Source organism: Toxorhynchites rutilus, chromosome 2, assembly GCF_029784135.1.
Source record: "Toxorhynchites rutilus septentrionalis strain SRP chromosome 2, ASM2978413v1, whole genome shotgun sequence".
Taxonomy (NCBI): Eukaryota; Metazoa; Arthropoda; class Insecta; order Diptera; family Culicidae; genus Toxorhynchites; species Toxorhynchites rutilus.
The window spans coordinates 228,670,833-228,692,371 of NC_073745.1; positions in this window are offsets into that span (position 1 = coordinate 228,670,833).

Sequence of the window (21,539 nt, forward strand, 5' to 3'; positions counted from 1 at the left end):
CGGGGTAAAAAGCCGATTTCATAACTATTCCTGGTACACACCAATCTGTAGAGGCATTACTATTGCTAAAATTATCCATTATCATTACTATGACGATCAGCATATTGGAGGAGGGTTATTTCGAGCATTTTATCAAACATAACTACATTGAACTTTATCGATATCTTATACATGACAATTTTCATATTACAGTAGAACAAATACGTGTTGGTTAATTCCTTTTGAAAAACAGCTCCAGCTCGTTCATTGATGATACTGGTACACTCTGATCATCTGAGTTTCGTTTTATGAATACCATGCCGTTTTTGGTTGTAACAGTGCGTAATTTTCCTTCTTTCTTCATTTGTAAAGCCTTCGATCTTATCATCTGCCTTGCAGTAGGTCCGAGATTCTCGTTAACAAATATGCGTTTGTCAACAGAGAAACCAATCGATGATAACGAAAGGGTACGTTTTCGCATGTATCGAGAGAAGAAATCATTCCTGTGCACAGTAAAAGCGAATTGTATCAAAATAGCCGCACTGTTGCCTGTCTCAAGCTTCTTCGATGATAGTCGGCGAATATCCACGGAAGGAAAGTTGTTGTCCTTATATCCTAAAGTAAGACACCATCTATGGAAATACTCCAGGAGATTTTCACCGTCGGTATAGGGAACTTCGCTGACGATCAAGTCATCCATCCTCGTAACAAACTCCAGTGCTTGGGTAGTGTCATCCTTGTTTTTACCCACCGTTGCTGCTAACTCAGAATGAGATCTATTGCACTCATCTCGCAGTGTCTGAATATCTGCAGAGAGTTCCAACTTCATGCTCTCCATTTGTGATGTTAGTCTGTCCAGTTTATCTCCGAGTTTTTTGTTATCATCCTTAGCGCTTTGTGAATATGCGGACAGCTGAGAAGTCATCAAGCTTGCGAGCTCAGCTACACTCATTTCTTTGGTAGCTACCGGGGCTACATTGCGAACTGAGTTACTACGCAGTCGTTTACTAACTTCATCCTCCAACATTTTGGACAAGATTGAGTGCACAAACTGCTCGAAATCACTTCTTTTGTTTGTTACAATGTCTGCTTAGCAGCGGCGATAGTTTTGACAATTTAACTTCAATGTTCTTAACTTTTCATTACACAATCAATAGCACTGGAAAGGGCACCTCAGAGCTAACGCCAATAACGAATTTTGATGATTTTTAGAGATGAATATACATGGATATTTACATATTTGTCACTGCACAATAAACTACGTGCACTCTCTACCAAGCATTCTTACTTTCGCAATAGGGATGGTGTTGTTTTCCACCAGGACAACGCTCGGCCTCACACATCTTTGATGACCCGCCAGAAGCTACGGGAGCTCGGATGGGATGTCCTATTGCACCCACCGAAAGATTTCCGGACCTGGCTCCAAGTGATTATCATCTCTTCCGGTCCATGCAAAACGCTCTTGGTGATACTAAGTTGGCATCAAAAAAGGCTTGCGAAAACTGGCTGTCTGAGTTTTTTGCAATTAAGGAGGGGGGTTTTATAAGGGGGGGTAATGAAATTGCCTTCTAAATGGCAACAAGTTTACGAACAAAACGGCCCTTATTTGACTTAAATTGGATAATTTTAAGTATCTATATATATAAAAATGGATTTCTGTCTGTCTGTCTGCCTGTTCTTATGAGTCGGAAACTACTGAACCGATCAACATAAAAATTAGTATGTAGGGGTTCTTGGGGCCGGGGTAGGTTTTCGTGATAGTTTGAGACCCCTCCCCCCTCTCTAAGGGGGGGCTGCCATACAAATTAAACACAAATTTCTGCATTACTCGGAAATTAGTCAAGCAAACGAAACCAAAGTTGGCATGTGGAGGTTTTAGGGTGCCATAAATGTTTTTATAGTAGTAAGACACTCCTCCCCCCTCTCTGAAGGGGGGGTCCCATACAAATGAAACAAAAATTACTCGAGAATTAATCAAGCAAATGGAACCAAATTTTGCATGTGTAAGTTTTAGAGAGCAATAAATGATTATATGGTGGTTAGATACTCCTCACCCCTCTCTTAGGTGGGACTGTAATAAAAAAAATGAAACATATTTCTGCATAGCTCGAAAACTTTTTATAGTAATAGGTAAATTCAACGGGGTCGATTAGAAGATCAATCAATGAACAGTTTGCCGATTGGACCCATGATCTTGCTCATAGTAAGAAAACGTGAATTTTTGAAGGTATTGATAACAAACAAAAATTTTTGGGCGGGACTAAGTTTGCCGGGTCAGCTAGTGTTAAATAAAGCGTCAAATTTTGATCAGAAATACGACATTTCTTTTTCCTCAACCCAATATTTTGCTTAACTTAAGATTTCGTTTTAATTGTTCCGTTTTATTTCGTGCCTGCAATGAAGTGAGCTTACAAGGCAGCGGAAAACATATTATAATGTTTTGGAGTTAACGGGCAGTGGCAAATATATATTGCCACCATTTTTTTTTCATCACAGGTAAATATGTGATCTAACTCATGTGAAAAATTTGTTTTACTGAATTTTGTGTCGAATTTTTGTCTAGTTTCTATGGCTTTATAAAAGGTTGAACCCCAGTGTGTTGAAAGTCACTATAAAAAAATCTTTTTTCGAAATTCTCATTGTTTACAGAGTTATAGCCGTTTTAGTAACGCAGTTACTTATCTAGTACATCCTTGATTCAACACTTTTAACGTTAAGATATCTCATGTTCTACTGAACCGACTTATTTCTCACATTTAGTATTAACATTTTTTACATACCTCTCTATAAAAACCATGTTTGTTGTATTTATTTTTATTTTGGATGACCAGAAGAGCTGAAATCATGTACGCTAAAGAATTGGTTTTTGAACACCCTCACATGCTTGTAACTTTTCTAATTTCGGACGATTTCTGTTTAATAGAATTATTTTTGCATTCTTGTCAAATTGATAAACAAAAAATTTCTATGACCAACATCATTTGTGTTGCATGTTCAGAGCTCGAAAAAAAGGCCAAAAATCATACCTCTACACTAGAATACACACTTAAACAGATCATTCATAAATTTAATGACCGTCAATTTATAATCTACTAGCTGACCCGGCAAACTTCGTCCCGCCCAAAATTTGTTTTTTGTTAGCAATACCTTCAAACATTCAAGTTTTCTTACTATGATCAAGTTCATGGGTCCAATCGCAGAACTGTTCATTGATTGATCTTCTATTCGACCCCGTTGTATTTACCTTTTGCTATAAAATTCCTAGTATTTCTAGCATATTCATCATTATAATATCAGATTATTTTCAGACACAATTCTCGTTCAAGATTTTCCAACCACTTGCAAATAACATTTTTCTCCGTTACATGGAATTAATGTTTTATACAGAAAATATGATAGAATAAAGACAGCCCTAAATCAGGCCTTCCTCGAGTTCTGCTCTTATCAACACATTCGGCGATACTTTTTTATTGGTATAGATAGAGGAAGATATAGGAGTGCGTTTCATCACATTAAATTCCATTTCCAGTTTTGAATAAAGATCAATTTCGCTAGCGCAAACATCAAATGGACTAACAGCACTTGTCACTATGTAATTGTAGAACATATATGGGAATTAAATTTTCCGAATTTTACCTTTTTCCTTCAAAGTTTTCCGAAAATTTTCAATTGTCATGTTTGGTTGGAATATTTTTGGTTGAAATATGTGTAATATTTTTTATGGGAGCACCTCTTCATTCCAGAGAAGGGAGGGGTGTCATACCATTATAGAAACATTTCTCATACCCAAAAACCTCGAGTCATGCAGAAGTTTGTGTTTCGTTTGTCTGGCAGCCCCCCTTAGAGAAGGGGGAGGAGTGTATTCACCATAGAAACGTTTCGTGCCCCGTAAAGAAAAAAATTCTCGAGTAATTCAGAATCATGTGTTTCATTTGTATGACAGCCCCCCCTTAGAGAAGAGGGAGGAGTATCTAACTACCGTTAAAACATTTATTGCACCCTAAAACCTCCACATGCCAAATTTGGTTTCAATTGCTTGAATAATTCTCGAGTAATGCAGAAATTTGCGTTTCATTTGTATGGCAGCCCCCCCTTAGAGAAGGGGGTCTAACCACCATAGAAACATTTATTGCACCCTAAAACCTCCACATGCCAAATTTACCCATTGCTGCTCGCGTAACTCAAGAGAAATTGAAAAAATCCAAATGGACTATGTTCGAGCATGTGCTCCCGTGGCCGAGAGGTTAGCGTCATAACTAACATGCCGGGTGTTCGGGTTCGATTCCCGTTCTGGTCGGGGGAATTTTTCGTCAAAGAAATTTCCTCCGACTTGCACTGTGATCACGCGTATTCTAGAGCTTGCCACTCAGAATGCATTCAAGGCGTGTTATTTGGCATAGAAATCTCAACTAAGTACTAATAAAAATGACGCAAGTAATACTACGTTGAGACGGCGAAGTTCGTCTAGGAACGTTAGTGCCATTGAAGAAGAAGAAGAAGAAGAAGAATAAGAAGAAGAAGATGTTCGAGCATCCTCCTTACTCCCCAGACTTCACCCCTAGCGACTATCACTTATTCCCGGTGATGAAACAGGCGTTCGGCGGTCAACGATTCGATAACACTGAAGAAATTCGTGACGCAGTTACATCGTACTTCAAAAAGTTGGACGCTACGCACTTCGCGCTCGGGATAGAAAAACTCGTACCACGCTATGAAAAATGCCTTGAACGTTACGGCGATTATGTAGAAAAATAGAACATAAAACGTAGATTACAAAAATCGCCTTGTTTTTTGTCGCACCTTTAATTTTTCCGTGATTTCTGAGGCACTGAAACTTGTTTTTTGAACGACCCTCGTATCATCGCGCATATCATTGCATTATAAGTAATTCTAAAACCAAATTGTTGTAACTTCAATGCTCATCTACATAATTTGGTCAATCGTTTTTATCCTTCCTATACTCGCACGTAGGACGCACCGTCTACGAGTAAAGGGTGTGTCACATCAAATTGCATCACGGAAAAACGCTGTAGAAATTTAATTTTTAGGAATTATATCTTCAGCTTTCGCTTATAATCAGATAAGAGTGTATAGATCACGTTGGGCATGCTTCACTGTCAATTTTTCGTAAATTTGGAAAAATGTCGTCGAACGAAAAAGAGCGTCGTGAATTAATCCTGTGCACTCATTTCGAGAACCCGGAGTTGTCACATCGGGACATCGGTAAGATGCTGGGAATCGTCCAATCCACGTTCAGCAGAGTACTAAAACGATACTTTGAGAACCTAACCATCGACCGGAAGGTGAAGAACGGCAAAAATGGATGCTCCGTTAGTGAAAAAGATCGCAAGCACGTAGTTAAGCAGTTTAGACGTGATCCGAGAAGTTCGGTCCGGGATGTCGCCAATAAGCTGAATTTGTCAAGTTCATTCGTCCAGCGGACCTAGCAGCGGGAGAGCCTGCGTACATACAAGGTTCAGAAGGCTCCTAACCGCGACGAAAGGCAAAACATGGTGGGGAAGACGCGAGCCCGAAAGTTGTACACCGAAATGCTGACGAAGCCGCATTGCCTGGTAATGGACGACGAAACCTACGTCAAAGCGGACTTTCGTCAGCTGCCGGGCCTGTTGTTCTTCTCCGCAGAGGACAAATTCAGCGTTCCGGAGGAGATTCGCAAGCAGAAACTATCCAAGTTTTCCAAAAAGTATATGGTGTGGCAAGCGATCTGCTCTTGCGGAAAGCGGAGCGTCCCCTTCGTGATGACCGGCACGGTAAACGGGCAGGTTTACCTTGAGGAGTGCCTACAGAAGCGCTTACTACCACTATTGAAGCAGCACGAGGGACCGACCATCTTCTGGCCGGATCTCGCTTCGTGCCACTATTCAAAGGACGTGTTGGAGTGGTATGAAGCCAACGGGGTCACCTTCGTGCCAAAGGAAATGAACCCGCCCAACGCGCCGGAGCTTCGCCCAATAGAGAAATATTGGGCGATTATGAAGCAGGCCCTCCGGCAGAACCCAAAAGTTGTCAAATCGGAGGCGGACTTCAAGAGAAAATGGATTTCTGTTCAAAAAAAACTACAACCTGACGTTGTACAGAACCTTATGGACGGGGTAAAGAGAAAGGTGCGAGCATACGGGCTTGGGCTCGAAGTATGAATAAAAAGAAAATGCCAAAAGTTGTTTAATAGTTTTTATTTTACTGTCTAAAACTTTCAAAAGGATCGGTCTACTGGGCGAATTTCTACAGCGTTTTTTCCGTGATGCAATTTGATGTGACACACCCTTTACACGAGTTACGAGTTTTCGCGCGAGTATAGGAGTGTTAAGTACATACTTACGAAAGCCAGACGAAAAGCTTCAAAAAATATATATTTTTTTAAGTATTACGGCTTGAATATATCCCGCTATAAAATTTTTCATTGATTCAATATTTCAAATAAAGCCAAAAACGCTCATGCTTTGATGGTATCAAACTATGATGCGTAGTTTGTATCTCGCCAGCTTAGTTACATCACTCAAATCAGAAATAGTTACGCCAGCAATATATATATATTTCAATATTTTCCCCATTGCTCACCACCGGAAGCCATCGTCATACATAAATGATTGTACAAGACAATTTTCTCAATTAAGAAAGTTTTTTCCCTTTCACTCTCGCTTTGTTTGGCTTTTCTGGTTTGATCCTAACCGCAAGTCTGCTGGCAAGCCTCCTGGTAATGTAGCCTGGCTCTGAACAAGGGGGAAAGGGGTTAATACTCGCCAGAGGTATAACTCGCTGCAGCTTCAAATTGGCTTCTTGTAAGTTAATTCACCGCGTTAAACACACAATCGCAAAGTTCCTCCATTCGCTTGTTACATAATGAGCCGTTGTTTGTTCCTCTTTCAACAGAGGAAGAGCGAGAGAGCAAGGACTCTGTGCGCTCGAGAGGTAATTAACGGTTTGCGCGACTTCTAAAATTGTTTCTCCTTACATCTCAACCTCTAACCTTGCCGCGACGGGATGACGACAATAATGATGATAATGATGGTGATATGAGGAAATTTTCATTTTATCGTGTTTGCTCGCGCCTATTTGTGTGTGCTTGAGTAGGCACTTTGAACATGCGAAGTCAAGCGTGTCAGATGAAGATGATGATATTATTTGAATTGAAATAGCCCCGTTATAGCTGTTCCGTCATTTGACAACGCCATGCGATTTGTCATTAGTCGTGGCGGTGCGGTATTTTAAAGGTGCTCGTGTTAATAATATTTAGACAGAGTGTATTGAGCTGAAACACGCTGTAATGATAATACTGTAAGCAATCCCGTAAGCGATTAAAGGCTTCCCTTGATTAATTCATACTAAATGCTAAAATTTGGTAGCACGTGTTTTACGCATATATCTGTCTTATATATTCATTGTTACAACAGCTACACTGTGAGCGGTTATATTGTATTCACTAACCATCATCGCTGCGAGTGGTAGCTTATTGGGACAAAGTATGAAAATTGGTTCACCATAAAGAGCCAACCATACATACATGAGATGCCCGAACATTCACAATTCAAACCGAAAAAGAATCGACCAATCTTGACTCAGAATTGCACTAGTGGAAGGAAAGTGCACATAAAAGTACATAAGATGTTGCATTTTTTCTCTATCGGAAAAATCTCAATGAAACGGGGTTATAAATTTCCAGCATAAACATAAAACACAATGTTGGTCGCACAGAAATCTACTGCGAGTCAGTTACGATGGCTTGGCGGTCTTGTTTTTATTCCTGCATTTGGATCCCATGGCATCCCATATGCATCAGGATTTTTCCAATCCAATCATCAATCGGTCGTTCACCGCCCAGTTGCCACGACTGGTGGCTCCTGGTGCTTCTTGGCTGGTAATGGTTCGATTCAGAAGCGTGACGGAATGGATCAGCTATTTTCTTGCTCGTATCATGCAGCGATGAACAGTTTTCCCCTGCCTTCCTGTCTGCCTTTCTCTAGGCGGCGATTCGATGCAGCAGATCTAGACGTACGTGAGGAAGCTGGAAAGTTAATGGTCTCTCTAAGATTTTGTTTGTCCAAATTAGGGGGCAGCAGCAGTTTTACACCGTTTACACGAATATTCGGGTGTTCGCCGCTCGCTCCTACGTTTTCGGACAATTTCGGAAGAGTAAACTAATAGCGCCAATTAAGAAAAGCAATTCCAGTCAACAATTATGGTCCGAGTAATTCAAAGTGCAAACATTTCGAACCGTTCACTTAGCAGCACGATGGATGTTTGATTTCAGGAGATCCATTTTTTCGAGACTTTTTCTCTTCGCAACTAAATTTCACTTAATTTAGTTATTTTCTCTATATCTTGTTCTCTGTGATCTATACAATTAAATATGCATTTGAATCATTTGTCCAAAACAAATTTAGGAATGCATCAATGATTTCCACCGCTGGCTCACTTATACCCTCAGCGTTAACATACAGAGTAATTCGACGCCGAATCGGTTACGCGTTGGCCCTCTCCGATTTTTTTGAAAGTTGGTACTTATGATGTAAACTACCTGAAATAACAATTTTCATTATCCAGATATCTAACTAAAATATGATGTTTGACAAAGTTGTTGGAAAATCAATGAACTATTTACGAGAAATAATACTTTAAATACTTTGGATCTTACTTAAAATTTATTGAATTGAATTTAATATTAAAAACTATTATATCTCAAAACTCCCACCCTTCGATATATTTTTTTTGTATATTTTCATGGGAAACCCCTTCGAATTCAACAAAATTTGAGTGGTGGCATGTCGGAATCACCAAACCAGAGATATAAATTTTTGAAAATTTATCAAATTTCAATACTTTGTGAAATAGTAACCATTCAAAAAAAATAACATGAAAAATAAAATCTACCTGCATGAAAAACTAAACATAATATTTTATACTAGGACCAACCGTTCTCGAGATATACCCAATTTGATATTATTAAAGTCATGCTCGTGAAATATTTGAAAATGCATACTGTTGCTGGGCAGCATGACTAAGGTTCCGACATTTTACGAACAATATTTTCATTAACAGAAATTTCTTATACCTCGAGAACGGTTGATCCTAGGATAAAACGTTAAATATAGTGTTTTATGTTAAATCACATCAAGATTCTATTTTTCATATTGCTTCTCTTGAATAATAACGATTTCACAAAGTATTGAAATTTTAAAAGTTTTCAAAAATTCACATCACCATTTTGGAGGGTCCGACACGGCACCACTCAAACTTTGTTTAATTAGAAGTGTTTTCCAATAAATATACAGTAGGATGCCAATGAATGTATGGGAAAAAATCGACCCTTAACATTTCAAAAAGTTACCCTATACAAAATGTTCACCACCTCGAAAAAACACTCTATGTCAAATTTCAGCTCAACCGGACTTAAGAGAGAGTGGCGCAAAGCGGTCAAAGTTTGAGTTTTTTTTTAAATCGAAAAATCACCGGAAGGGGGGAGTAAAAGAAATCGGGGTTTCCGAAAAAAAAATTTGATGCCGAATTGCATGAAACGTCGAGATCTAGTGTCCTTTCGAAAAAAATTTTGTGAAAATTTGATTTTTCAAGCGGAAAAACGACCATGTGCCAAAATACATATTTTTTGACAAAAAAAAATTCAAGATGTAAATCTCAACGAGTAATGCAATTTTAAGACATTTGGCATCAAATTTTTTTTTTGAAAACCTCGTTTTTCGATGATTTTTCGTTTTTCAGAAAAACTCAAAATTTAACGTTTATGACACCAGTAAATGAAGTCTGAATGAGCTGATATTTTGCATAGAGTATATTCTCGTTCAAATCAACATTTCGTAGCAAGTTCCGAATGAAATCGAGGCAAATATTATTATTGGCCCCCTAAACCATACCTTTCGTTTCGTATTGCGTACCAGAGTACCAGTACCAGAGTGCAGATTTTTGACAAAAAAAAAATTCGATAGGACACTAGATCTCGACGTTTCATGCAATTTTAATACATTTGGCATCAAATTTTTTTTTCGAAAACCCCATTTTCCTTTACTCGCCCCTTGGATGATTTTTCGATTTTCAAAAAACTCAAACTTTGATTGCTTTGCGCCACTTCCCCTTAAGTCCAATTGAGCTGAGTGCCAAAGCATAGGGTGTTTTTTTCGAGGTGGTGAACATTTTTTATGGGGTAACTTTTTGAAATCCGAGATGACCATTTTCATTGGCACCCTAATATACAGCCATTCCATGCCAAACCGATATAGTGGTTCTCAGATTTCCATGAAAAGTGGTAGTTTTGTACTTTATCGCAAAATATTAGACCCGTATTTTTTTTTCTCGTTAGGCTGACTATTTTCATTTTAGGGTGGTATAAAAAGTCCATTTTTTCCACTTTTTCCCAAGAATGGTTTTTTTTAAATTCATAACTTTTGAACCACTGAACCGATTTAGATTATCAACATATTAAATTGAAGCTAATTAGAGTTAGAGTTAGCCTTTCATTTAAAAATATTAAACTTTGTTTAATTTTATTGTCGTAGTTATTGATTGTAGTAGTTTTTCATTGCATTCGTGGCTTTGATCTAGAGGGCGCTATATTTTTATATTTTTTTTTTCTTGAAAGCTGATTAATTTTTACATAACACGTTTTTTTTCGTTTTTGACACATGATTTTGCAAAGTTAACCGATGGTTCGAAAAGACAATTTTTCCTCCTTTTTTGATATTAAAAAGCTCTATATCTCAAAACCTGTTTCCCAATCGGTATTGAGATATTGAAGTTTTTGATATTGAATTTAATTTTTAGTAATATTTTTCTGAGTGCATTTCAAATGTAATTTCTGCTTACTAGTTAAGATATTTTCCAACAGATTTATCTAACATCATATTTAAATCAGACATCTGGATTTAGAAATAAATCAGTCGTAATTTCAATAATTTCAAGTACCAAGTTTCGAAAAAAATCGAAGAGAATCGGGTCAAAATTTACTGTTTTTGACGTAGAACTACGTCATTCAGGAAGGGTGCCAAATCAGAATACAGGTCACGTTTTTATGAGATAATGTTAACGTTAATAACTAAATTCACTACGAACGAAGTCTGATGATTTGCATACCAATCGAATAGAATATTCTCTAAGATTTGTTTGATATGCTGTACATCACAATTCTCTAATATTCACTAATATCTAAACGGTGTAAATTAATGGATACTGGAAGCATTCCTATTTTCCCATACATTTGTTCTGACGAATTGTGTGCTTACCTACCCGTACCGTCAATAACGAGCAACTAATACATTTGTTTCCGCCCGTGTCCAAATTATTTGGTATAAATAAGACATCCACAATTTAAAATAATAGTTAGAGGCAAAAGAACTGACAAGTTTAATACCTCTTTAATTCGACATGATCATCATGAAATGACAGAATGGAAAGAATGGAAAATACAGCTTCGAATAAGAGACTGTAAAAAATGGGCGCCACCACAAAATGGCACCATAAATATATTTTTTAAACCCCATCAATATGGGTACCAAATGAAAGGGCTGGACTAACAGTCAAATTGAAAAAAAATGCATATATAAATTTAAAAAAAAAAGACGGTTGGGTAATGTCGGGGACATAACCGGAGTGACTTAGGACTATACAAAGGGGACAGCTTTTGTTAAATATATATTTTAAATATATTGTTTTGTTTTCTTCTCCTACGTGAATACCTACCTATCTACCTGAAACATGGATTAGTTTACTGTTTACTCTTTATGAACATGTTGATGGTTCTGAAAAGAACCTTTGGTGTTGTGTTTTTGTCATTACTCGATATTCCCATCTTGTTCGGTTAAACCTTCCTGTTTAGCTATTGCGTTTGCCACTCGCCACAGCTTTCACAGTTGGAAAATTTCTTCCCATCCAGCTTGTGACATGTTGTTCAGTAAATTACATTTAATGCGACGTGCCGGAGAAACACTTTGCCACTCACTGAAACTAATTGTTGCCTTGATGAGCACCGAACCGAAGCTGCTCTGTTCTTGATGCGGGTTTTCTGATTGTCGTGAGCAACTTTGCAAGCCAACTCGAGCACTCCGACGGCCGAAACTCTATAATCGCTGTTAGGTATACTGGTGCTCCGGCACCAATCCGTTCGGCCTAGTTACCCTTGCGGAGCAATCAGTGAATGCGACCAACAGGGAACTGGAGACCTGCACGGTTCGAGTGAGACTTTGCCTTTCCCTTAACTTGTCCTCCTTTGTTACGTCCACGATGCCGATGCCGTACAACCACACGGGTTTACGGTTTGAAAGAAAATAAGATATTTTTTTGGGGTCCGCGTGTTTTATACTCTAGCGGTACACACTCAGAGGATAGAGACAAATCGACAGACTCAGCCAGAGGGGCGAGTCCAACGAGACGAACGAATGAGCGTTAAAAGGGAGCGATGGCAAAAAAATACATTCATTACGATTTGTTCGCTCGTTGGATTCACATGCAGGCTAAAAAGGGTCCTTTTCAGGATCACAAAATTGTCTTCAATCTAAAGAGTTTATTGTTTTGTTATCACTCGATATCCCCATCTTGTTCGGCTAAACCTTTCTGTTTAGCAATTGCGTTTGCCACTCGCCACAGCTTTCACAGTTGGAAAATGTCTTCCCATCCAGCTTTGTGACATGTTGTACAGTAAATTACATTCAATGCGACGAAGCGCCACTCAGTGTCGCATTGGAGGCGATTTTAACCTGTAATTGAACATTTGCGATGACAGTGGTACAGTGTCGACTTTCAATGTGGGGTCATAATTTGGATCTCTATGTTTACAAAAATGTCCAACTAAATAAGTTGCATTTCATGTCCGTCCAATTAGCTAAATGTCGAACTAATTGTAAATTACTGTACTTTCAATCTGGAAACAATTTAAGAATTGGTGAAAATTGAAAAATCAGGAAAGTCCCCAACTATCAATAAGCTCAGAACAACTGCCAAATTCACATACTCATCAGATCCTGGCAAACAAATTATGAAAAAAATCAATTTGTGTTTTATTATTATTTTGGATAATGTTTTAGAAAACATTGAACTGTATTTCCTAAACTCTTTTTTGGAAGGTTTAATGACCCTGAAAAGCGCCTTGTTTTATGGAATGGTTCCAATTTAGAAAACTTAGTACTCGTGGTTTTGAAAAAAAAACCATTTCGAACGCCCTTGATGCTGCCTTGTTCTGGATTTGCCACCAAAGCAGTTTGTATAAAGAACAAACTTTTTTCTTCTGCTACCTGATGCCGTTTTGCGATTGCGTTTGCCACTCGCCACTCGCTGCAACTGCCTGTTGTCTTGATGTCCGCCGAACCGAATGTGTTCTGTTCCGAATGCGGGTTTTCTTATCGTCACGAGCAGCTTTGCCAGCTAACTCGATCACTTCGGCGGCCGAAACTATATAACGCCGGCTAGGTGGACTGGTACACTGGTACTAACGCGCTCGGCCTACCTACCCTTGCGGGGAACTCCAGATCAACACGGAACCGATGTGGTGTACGGTTTGAATGAGAATGATCGTTACGGCAGCGGAGCGGGGATTTTTAAGCTGACTGGCTGGCTCGAGAATTACGCATGTGTGAGACTGCGGCCAATGTTTCGTTCATTTTTTTCTTTTTCCTTTCCAATCGTGCTTCATTCTATTTCGCTGCTGCTCTGGTTGCCCGTTTTGGTCGGTACGATTTGAGGAGCACAAAATGGACCAATCAAAAATGGGCACATAGTGCATTTTGACAATGCTTGATATTTCACAATTATTCAATTATTTATCTCAAGAAAAATGAAATGTTATTCGTTATGACAGATGCGTAGATATATTTCCTATCAATTGATGCAAAAACCTTTGCGATCTATTGAGGAATGCTCGAGTTATAAGCGTTCCAAATCTTGCATTTTTTCCTACTTGTTCAGTGCCTAGATTTCCATTTCACCCCCTATATCTTCCGGTTAGACGTAGTCCTACGTCAAAATAAATTAAAAAATACAATAAATTAGAAATGTTTTTTTTTCAAATATCGAAGTTTCCAAAATTCATAAAAATTCGATGTTCCACAAAATTTGTCAAAAATAATTTTACCATCTTGTACCCATTTTTAAAATTTTCTGCATGACGTCTATTTTATATGAAAAAATTAAATAAAAATAAATAGAAGATATGAATTTTAGATATTGCAAATTATTTTTTTTTGACGTAGGACTACGTCTTACATTAAGGGTGCCAAATCAGAAAACAGGTCACGTTTTTATGAAATAAAGTTAACGTTAATAACTATTTTTTGCTGCGAACGGATTTTAACGATTTGCATACCAATCGAATCGGAAATTTTCTAATATTTGTTTGATATGCTATAAATTACAATCCCATAGTCTGTAAATGGTTTGAATTGATGAAAATTAGAAGCATTCCCATTTCCCCATACACGTGTTCTGTCCATTTGTGTACTTCCACGAACAGAGCTGTCAATAACGGGCAACTTATGCAACCGCTGAATAAAAACAACGGAGAGGGATAGCGAATAGAGAATATTTGCGAAGTAAAATCCACCCTTGCATAGTAAGTAAGCTGTCGCTAGCGTATGAGTGTTTTCTCAGAATCTTTCTGTGCTCGAAACAACAAAGGTCGCTTATTCTGCACGTTTTGTGTTTTATTTTTTCCCTCGAGCTGTTAACGCTAGCGAATATCTCACTTGAAGTGCATCTGGAATTGCAACTAACACAACCTTCCGGGCCATGGCAAAGCAGGCGAAAAAAGAGAAGAGTGCAAATGATTATGGGTCGTTTCTAGCCATCAGTGTTTGGCTTTGTGTGTGTAGTTTGTTTTCGTTGCGCGTAACTTAGAACTTGTTCATTTCCTGTACACGTGAATAGCACACCTTCGATACTTTGAGTTGCCATTTGTATTTGCTCTCGTGTGCATCAGCTGTGTTCTGATGCAACAAACTCCTAGCATTGTTGACGGTTTTGACCGAGAGTCGAGAAAAGATTTTTCATAAACGGTCATTCTCGCGATGTTTCATTTTTATCGCTGCAACTGTGTGCATCTGTTAGACGCGTGTTTGATGCTTTTTTAATGACGATTCACGGAAGGTGCCCCTCGTTAAATACTCAGTGCAATGCGTGCATTGATATGAAGAAACAAATTGCGACATATGACCAATTAATGTATTGTTCTCGCAAAGGCAAGAAAGAATCGTTCCTTCTCGAAATTGATTCAAAACCACACAAGCCATTAAACCTTTTCAGGGTCCCCGGAATTTTTTACTAAAGAGTTATTTATGAAATTTAGTCGGATTCGCAAATAACATCCGAAATGATAAACCAACAAATTTAAAAAAAAAAGATCGTTTAGTCCTACGTCCTAAGCGGTCGTGTCTCAGATACAACCCATCGATTTTCTTGTGAATCAAAAAAAAATACTTATTTTGTTTCTCAGAGTATATTTTTTTCCTCGTTTGAACATCAATACTCTATAGCTGTTTCTAATACACTATTTCGGTAGGAGTCATAGTTTTTGAGATATAAAACATCAAAGATGTCTCTTACTAAAATTGATACGCCCTTTTCAAAAGTTACACTTGAGTCAAAAAATTATTTTTCTAGTGCGGACGGAAACGTAAATAATACAGAGGTAACTAGAGAAAAATTTTAAATGTTGAATAATGTTTTTATATATCTGAATATTATATTATGATATATTAATCTGGTGATCATCTAGAATTTAAAATGGTAATCAACTGGCATAATTCTGTTTTCATCAAACCCAAAGATGTGAAAAAAATTCAAATCAATCAGTGGAAAAAATGGGTGGGTTATATCTATGATATAACCGCAAGGTTGACATGGGACAACCGTTGCCTTAGTAATCATTTGTTTGTATTGATTAAATTATTGATTGAATGAAATAATATTCGAATTCAATTGAATTCAACATATTTGCTGTTTTAGTAAAGAATTTGAACTAACGCCACGTAATTTAACGCACCTTGGTTCAGACGGCTGTGTAAGGGAACACATTTCGATGGGAGCAAAAATTCCCCCAGCCTGTATGTGTTTGCAATGCAAATTGTCCCAGGCACCTTGGTTTTGATGGCTGTGTTAGGGAAATCGTATACCGCTGTTACACTGGTTATTGTTTCTGGTGGGTATAGTTTGAGGAGCACAAATCGGACCACTCAAAACGTGGGATCTAGAGTGCTTAGATAATGTTTGACATTTCACAATTAATTAATTATTTATTTGAAAAAATAAAATTTCATTTGTTGTGATAGATGCGTAGAAATATGATTTTGATAATTGATGCAAATATCTTTGCGATCTGTTAAGAAATTCTCGAGTTATAATTGAATGCTTATCTTTCATTTGTTTTTACATGTTCTGCGTTTCGGTTGTCATTTGACCCTTTGTTTCGTATATTTCAGTTAGTCGTAGTCCTACGCCAAAACAATCTCTCACAAATAAATTGAGTGCAGTTCACTTCTCGTATTTGCTATACAAAAAGTGACTGTTAGCTTAATTCGCTTGCTAGCTTTAGAAAATGGAAAGAACAAGCAAGGTTAATATACTCCGATTGCCCACTAAAAAGGTACGGTCTACGTTAAATGACTCCAGTCGAAACGTGATCAAAATCATTTCGTTAGCCCACGTGATATTTTTTTCTTTAATTGATCATTACACGACACAACGTAATGAAAAGGGAGAAGGAACGTGATTTGTTGCTACTATATTGTATTGACTCTCCAGAAAAATGGTATAAAAGTGTGTTTGATGAATCACAGATGAAAAGTGTTCAAAAAGTGTTAATTTGACAGGTTTGCTATTTATTTCGCATTTTTGTCAAATTGTTAGCCGATGTGTACCGTAATGATGTTATATGATTTTACAGGACGTAAACAATTTGTCAAATTGATTCCTGGTCCCAACATAACTCAAGCGGGGCGTAAACATGCAATGCGATTTCCCCGTAGTCAATTAGTACACCATAGCGAGACGCACTAATGGTGAAAAAATGGATCCACTCATTTCTTTCTTCCACTCCGATGAAATTATTTCGGAGGATCAATTTAATCCGCAAATTCTTTGCTAAAAGCTTAACAGCCCTGTAACAGCCCATCATGATTAAATATTAATTGCTTCTGTGTAGAGTTCGTACGATATATTCTCCAACTTCAATCCTTCAGAGACACTGAGCAGAATAAACGCTGGAAAAAGCGAAAGTCATTGCTCGGCGTATGTGTGCCAAACATTTCGTTTCATCCTTTGTTGTCCCTCGTGGGTTTCCCTAATATATTATACTTCTTAGTTATAATGCGAACAAGAGGAGCTGTGGCTGACCTTTAAAGCTGTACAGAAACGCTATCATGGGAGTGTTGTATTTATTTGGAGAGACAACAACAGATAATTGTCTTTTCTCATGAAATTCAAACATCAGTAGCTAAATTCAATAATACGGCTAACGGAAATGGTTGATTATACTCTCAGAGGGGAACAACTTGCCTTAAGCATTGTGTGATTATTTAGTGGCTGGTAAGGAAATTGATATCATTAATCATTTGAAAAACTCAACATCATACGAGGAACAGCAGCAGCCTATGAATTGCGGGTGGCTAGCAGGCATTTTTATTCTCACGGAAGATAAAGTTTGTTCATTTAGCGCAGTATAAAATAATTCATGGATGAACTTGATCCATCTTTTTAACTATCGCTGAGGATCACAATATGGAACGTTGAATAATTAATAAAATTTCCGATAACAAAGCGAAACAAAACAACTTTCGTCGGAGCAAGATAACCGATTTGATGTATTTCTCAGGCCACAAACATTCCAAATGTCCTACAGCAATACACATCCGTCAAATAAATGATGGAAGCAGAACAATTTAGAGGGGTGTTGTTAGTGAGTTTATGGGCTCGAGCTATGTGAATTATGATAGAATATCGGCGAGAAACAAACAGTATTTCAACATAATAGGTAAATCGATCAGCAGCATTGACTCTTCTTTGTCGGCCACACAAAGTGGTATGAGCAATTCCAAATGAAATCGATAAATGACATAACATGAGTATTTTTTATTCGAATGAAAGTATGTATTCTTTTTGGGTTGGAGGAAATATGAGTTTTCCACAGCTTTTGAACTTTTGAAAAGGGCGTATAGATTTTAGTAAGAGAAATATTTGATAATTTATATCTCAAAAACTATGAGTCGTATCGAAATAGTGTCTAGAAAGAGTTGTAGAGTATTGATGTTAAAATGTGAAAAAAATTACACTGATAAAAAATTAGTGCTCTTTTTTTATTTACAAAAAAAACTTTTATTTGCAATATCTAAAATATGAGTTTTTTTTTATTTTTTCATAAAAATTACAAGTCATGTAGAAAATTTAAATGCAGCCATTCTCGAGATATTTGAAAAAACATGTCTAATTTATTGTCTCTTTCAATTTTTTTTTTAGATTTATATATGCCTTTTGACATTTTTTTTATTTTTTCCATATAAAATAGAAGTCATGTAGAAAATTTCAAAAATGAGTCCAAGATGGTAAAACTATTTTTGACGAACTTTGTTGAACTGTGGAAATGGAAATTTTGTTATAACCCACATGTATTCAAATGTTTTTTTTTTCTAATCTGTATTATAGTGACTTTCAACTCATTTGGCTGGTTCGTCACTTGTCTTCAAATGTGTTTCAACGTAACTCCTAAACATATATTTTTACCATAATGATGTATTTGAAAAAGTTACTGAAAATTATAAGCTAATTCATAAAATTTTATGAACATGACAAACATATTAAAAGAGCCTATTTACTATAAAAAAGGCAATAAATTAGAAATATTTTTTGATATATCTCGCCCTTTTTTATTTTAAATCACATCAGGATTCATAAATATTGTTTACATACCACGCACCACGCTAGATATGGCGTAGAGACTAGGGGGGCGTTGCTGATTAATTGTCAGCTGCATCCCAGTAGGAAGTATCCCGTGTCGGGCACACGTATAGAGCATTGGAGACAGCAACTTCACAACATCACGAAAACACTTGTAATACTAACCTCGAGCCAACCGCGAGTAATCGGTTACATATAACTAACATAGTTGTAAGGCAAACATTGTCGAAATATTGAACTCCCGGCCCCGTAAGTCAAATATGCGCCGTTTTGTTCGATGACTTGTTCCCAACGAGATGCCAACTTCATAATACCCCTGTTATAGAAGCTCGCTTCCTTATTGGCAAAAAAGTCGGATAGCCAATTTTCACAGGCTTCTTTTGTGGCTAACTTCTGACTACATAGCTCGTTCGCCATGGACAAAAACAGGTGGTAGTCACTTGGTGCAAGGTCCGGACTATACGGCGGATGCAAAAGAACCTCCCATCCGAGCTCCCGGAGCTTCTGGCGCGTCACCAAAGAAGTGTGGGGCCTGGCGTTGTCCTGATGGAAGACAATGCGGCCTCTGTTTATCAAAGATGGCCTCTTCTTCATGAGTGCTACCTTCAAGCGGTCCAGTTGTTGGCAGTACAGGTCCGAATTGAGCGTTTGGCCATAGGGAAGCAGCTTATAATAGATTATTCCTTGACAAACACAGCAGAACCTTCCGGGCCGTTGATGAGGGCTTGGCCACCGTCTGAGCCGCTTCACCGGGCTTCGACCACGAACGTTTGCGCTTCACGTTGTCGTAAGTGACCCACTTTTCATCGCCAGTCACCATCCGCTTCAGAAACGGGTCGATTTTGTTGCGATTCAGCAGCGATTCACATGCGTCGATACGGTCAAAGATGTTTTTTTGCGTCAACGTGTGTGGCACCCATACATCGAGCTTCTTTGTGAATCCAAGCTTCTTCAAATGGTTAATAACGGTTTGATAACTTATCTCCAGCTCTTGGCCGATGCTACGGCTGCTACTATGCCGGTCTTTCTCGGCTAATTCAGCGATTTTGTCGCAATTTTCGACGACAGGCCTTCCGGAGCATGGCGCATCTTCGACGACCTCTACACCAGAACGAAAACGTTGAAACCATCGTTGTGCGGTGGAAATGGAAACTGTATCGGGTCCATAAACTGCACAAATTTTATTGGCAGTTTGATATGCATTTTTGCCTTTGTCATAGTAGTACTGTAAAATATATCGGATTTTCTCTTTATTTTGCTCCATATTTGCGGCACTATAGCTCACGAACGACTTAACCAAACAAATACTGTCAAGGACTATATTATAGCAAAAATACCTTCCCAACAAGCTATAGTATGACTCGATACAATGAATACAACTAGAACTACGCGCTTACAACGACACCTCGCGGAAATACCGCAGGACTTTTTTGACAGCCTAGTATATAAAATTCTCGTGTCACGATGTTCGTGGTCGAACTCCTCCGAAACGGCTCGACCGATTTTCATGAAGTTATGCACTAAAAACTTGGTAGGCATGAGAATAGGACGTAAACTATATATGATACCGCTAGAGTACCGATTACCATATGTTTTATACCGATTAGGGTGGTCCTATGCAAGAAAAAAATCTAAATAATTTTAATTTTTTTATATAAATTTGGCATAAAAGTACATATTACCTCAAAGGTTTACCTCCATTTCCTATTTTTAATTGCGATTTTAGTATTTTGGTATAAATAATATCCAAATAATCGACCCGCAGATTGTTTTTCAAAAAGAACGAATGTCATCCGACCTTTAAACGCAATGCGTATAGACGTCATTGAGCTTCGTGTTCCATTTCTGTGAAGCGTAAGTTGTTATGAATTTTCGAGTGAAATAAATACGCTTTTAAAACAAAGATTTCAAATGAACTATGGCTCTATTGTGTGTTCTGTGTAACAGAACACACAATCAGAACAGGGAAAATATCGGACGAAAATAATCTCTGATAATTATTTTATATTCTGAATAATATTTTGGCTGAAATGCAAGGAGATTTATAGAAAAATAGCTGAGTTAGGGTCAAGGCTATGTCTACTAAGTATTCAAACAACATCGAATAAACATTTTCATTCAAATTTCAACAATTTAAATTGCTTTCGGGTCTGCTAATGACGAAATATGGGTGATTGTTCGATATTGTTACTACACACATAGCCTTTTTTTTATAGCCTTGCATGGCAGATGGAAACTGTACAATGCCTTTTGTTAAAGATTTCACCAACGACACGACCGCAAGCCTAGGTGGATGTCCAATATATCAACGAATAAAAACTGATAATGACGGACAATCATACATAAAAATTAACAACGCAGACATTGGCATAGAAAACCATTCAGTAGTGCCATATTCGCCTCAGCTGAGCAAAACATTCGATGAAGAGCAACAAATTTGCAACAGCGAAATTTATTCCTTATTTCAATATACATTTAACGTTCAAGAGAACAAACATGTCAAATTCGTGAATGAAATAAATCGGGAATGGAATACAAGGAATGTTTTGTGTTTTTTTTTTTTAATTTTGTCATCGACCTGGCGCTCTATATTTCGGTATGTCAAACACAAGTATGAAAGAAAGAGTAACGAACGTTTCAATTATGTGTAGATCTTTAAA